The sequence below is a fragment of the Ornithodoros turicata genome, chromosome 1 (genome assembly GCF_037126465.1).
Source record: "Ornithodoros turicata isolate Travis chromosome 1, ASM3712646v1, whole genome shotgun sequence".
Classification (NCBI taxonomy): domain Eukaryota; kingdom Metazoa; phylum Arthropoda; class Arachnida; order Ixodida; family Argasidae; genus Ornithodoros; species Ornithodoros turicata.
In genome coordinates this window covers 95,010,837-95,015,051 of record NC_088201.1, presented here as the reverse complement: position 1 = coordinate 95,015,051, position 4,215 = coordinate 95,010,837, and positions in this window count along the sequence as shown.

Genomic DNA, 4,215 nt, shown 5'->3' with positions numbered 1-4,215 from the left:
ACACATAACACTGCCAAGTTTTCCCCTTTCGTGTATCACAGATTGCTTGTGCGGCGTTTAGCTGTGTGTAGAACTATTACACTTCGGGTCTTCGTTTCTTTTTACACCTGTCATTCGTCCCTTCAAGTATCCCGAATCCTTCTCTATACTCTTGTAGCAGGGTGGGAAAGCATAATATGTAAAATTGTAAACTGCCTCCACCAGTCTATGTTACAATATGGGTATTGCACAGATGACCTTATAGTTAATTTCTGAACTGCACGCATGCCACAAATCTCTGTTTTATCTTTATTGCGGCTTTGTCTGTAGCGAACCCCGCACAGGAGCATTTCAAGGATGCCCTCCTATGCGAGGAAGCAGGCGAACTGCTGTTTTCTTCTTCTTTTTTCTTTCAAATGGCCGACTGTGTCCTACCCATGCGCCCTACCTATGAGTTCAATTAAATTGCCTGCTTTTTCAAATAAAATAATAATAATAATTTATTTCACCAATGACACTTGGTCAGGGGATACACACAAAAAGCTGCAAAAACTGCAGCTTGACGAGGTCTCACCCCCCCCTTTGTACACTCGACTTATACAACAGAGCAATGACACATAGCAAACCAGACAATGCAAAGCGAACAGCAATGACGACAAATGCAAACCAGACGAATTACGGAGTGAGACAATGGTAATGAACACAATGCATTAAGATGCATAAAACAAAAAAGCTATGAGACACGTACAGCGCAGCGTACATGTACCTTTATAGAGCGAATTGAAAGATAGCTGATGTCAATGTTGTTTTGGATATGGGAATTGATATGTAGTGGAAGATTATATGAAACCAACTGTGAGCCATAATTAGTTCGTGCACACGGTGTGAAGTAGGGCTCATTGTAGCGTAGTGAATAAGAGGTTAATCTCATGGTTAAATTGCTAGGGCTAGAAAGATGTGATTTTTTGCTTTACTGAAGTTACATACGTAATGGACATAGGGTACTTATAGAGATCCATAATTCTGATTATGCTAAGTTTCACGAAGAGGGATCCTGTTGGATGTAAAAAGGGAATGTTTGCTATGTGACAAAGTACCTTCTTCTGACACAAAAGTAACCTTTCAAGATTTGTTTGCGTTGTGGTTCCCCAAAATAGGTGACAGTATGTGAGGTGAGGGTAAACCAGTGCGTTATAGGTCCTAACTTTTGCCTTAGTTGGAAGGACGTTTCTGTGTCGACCTAAAATGCCGATCACGCGCGATATTTTGTTAGTGATGTAACCGACGTGTTTATCCCACGACATCGTATCAGTGAACCAGACGCCCAGTGACTTCACCTCCTTGACAAAAGATATCGTGCTTGTACCGATAACAATAGATTCGGAGCAGGAAATAGCCTTATGCAGTGGGTGGAAAACAACAGCCTTGGTTTTAAGGGGGTTAATTGTCAAATAATTTTTTTGTAGACCACGTGTAGAGGGTTGATAAGAAGTTGTTCATCTTTGTTGTTAAATCTGCGAGACACTTTCCTTGCAGGAATAGAGCGGTGTCATCAGCATAAGCTACTATCTTAATGTGGCTCGATAAGGCAAACATGTCATTCACATAGATAATGAAAAGCAGTGGCCCAAGAATGCTCCCTTGTGGTACACCGGTTGTGATGTGGTGTATTCCCGAACACTGCCCCTGAATATCAACAAAGTGTTTGCGATGCTGAAGATAAGTGCGTATTAAATTTAATGGAACACCGTGGATACCGTAGTGCTCAAGCTTTAAGAAGAGAACACCGTGATTCAGTAAATCGAAAGCCTTAGTAAAATCGATGAACAGACCGAGAGTAATGAGTTTTTCTTCGAACCCGGAAAGGATTTATTCTTTCTGGGACAGAAGACCTAGTTCTGCCGAGCGTTGCTTTCTAAATCCAAACTGAGAATCGGAAAGCATGGAATTCTTTGTTAAAAATGATAAAAGACGGCTATGGATTAATTTCTCTAAACCCTTTGAAAATACTGGAAGGATTGATATGGGCCTATAGTTACTGAGAACATTAGAGTCCCCACCTTTATGTAAAACGACCACTTTTGCCACAACGACCACTGCACCCACGCATACACACGCGGCAAACGACAACACTCCGAACACAACCCACACACACACAAAGTTCACGCAAACTGTGACACGGAAAACCACAAGCACGCAAACACAGACAGATGACATCGAGGAACACAGCGAGCCTCCACAGCCACTGACCCCACAGCCACCGACCCCACAGACACGACGCACGCGCACATCACGCAGAAAACACCGTTGACTATCTAATCACCAGCCTACCATGCAGTCAACGAACTTTCTACGCATGCGAAAACTCATGGAGAAACGTAGCCGATACCTACATCATCTACGGATCTACACCCACCACCTGGCTCACAACACAGTACCTAAAGGCCTCACCCCTAAAACAGTTCCTGCATTAGGAAAACTGACACCTGAACTAGGGCTAGAGTGGGCATCAGCCCTTAACAACACAGCCCGTACGTTTCTAGAAATATTAAAGAAACAGTGCCACGCGCAACTCGCTACGATCCAGGCCCATATGAACAATATCAGTCTCACCGACGCGGAGGCAAACACTCTCGAACTACACATTCAACAACTCAACGACGAGCTAGCTAACAAGGAACACTCAAAACTCGGAAAACCTAATTCCAACAACGACACGGATACCGGACCCACTAACACGACACACGCAGCAGCCGAACAAATAATTTCTAGCACCACAACCACAACTCCCCGCAACATCGCTGAGTCACCCCGAGAAAACGCTGACGCAAGCACCGTAATAGATATATCACGCTCACTAACCAGCGACGAACTACAAGTCCTCTCTAGGGGGTTAACATTCTGCCCTACACTCAATTCTGTTAACGAATACGAAATGCACAAAGACATTTCAGACTTTGCGAGACGGCTACGCCTTAGAGAATTCTTCGCTCATACAACACAAGAAAACAACAACGACCTCCGACTACCATTAACCTGGACACCAAATCACGGCCGAGAACCCGCATTAGACCTGTACATTAAACAAGTAAGCAACGACATCCTTCGCGGTATTTCCCAAAGCTCGCGTGGTCACAACCTCACTAAAACACAGCGTGACATCATCAAAGCGCTAGCTGACAGAGATGATATCATTATCAAGCCCGCAGATAAGGGTGGGAGTATCGTCATCTGGCCCACAGATAAATATATTTCTGAAGCTCATAGGCAACTCAACAATACGCAACACTACCTCAAACTGGACCATGACCCAACAAAGGAGTACACGGCGCTAATAACCCATACCATACAGGACCTCCACGAACGAAAGCTCATCACACGTGATGACCTCAGATATCTCACCCCATCAAACACAGGCGCAGGTCGTTTCTATTTACTGCCCAAAATCCACAAGGTACACGCCAACGAGCTCTATACGGCTGACATCCCCGGCAGGCCAATTGTATCTAATAACAACACACCAACAGAAAGACTCTCGAAATTCCTGGACCACTATTTAAACCATATTCCGACAACACTGCCATCGCATGTACAAGACACACCCCACCCTCCGAATAATAATCAGAGATATAAACAACACTCGTACATTCGGTAGGGACACAATACTAGCCACGCTGGATGTGACATCACTGTATACTAACATCCCACACAACGCCGGAATCACAGCCCTCTGCAATACCCTTTCTATAACAAACACCAGAAAAGACACGGAAACCATACTCGCTCTAATGGACTTGGTCCTTAAACTGAACTACTTCGAGTTCAATGGCGAACACTACCTACAAGTACACGGTACAAGTATGGGCACACCTGTAGCACCCACATACGCAAATATCTTCATGGGGTTCTTAGAAAACAAAGTTCTCAGCGCCCTCTCATTGAAACCCACGGTGTACCTTCGATACATCGATGATATACTGATAATATGGGAACACGGGGAACATGAATTTCAAAAGTTCATAGATCTACTGAACACCGCACATAGCAACATAAAGTTCACATCACAACAGTCAACTCACTTAATTAACTTCCTCGACACCACAATATCACTAGACAACGGCAACCTCATCACAACCCTGTACAAAAAGCCAACTGACAAACAACAATACCTTCACTTCAAGAGTCACCACCCGCGTCACTGTAAGGTTGGAATTCCTAATGGGCAGAGTGTAAGAC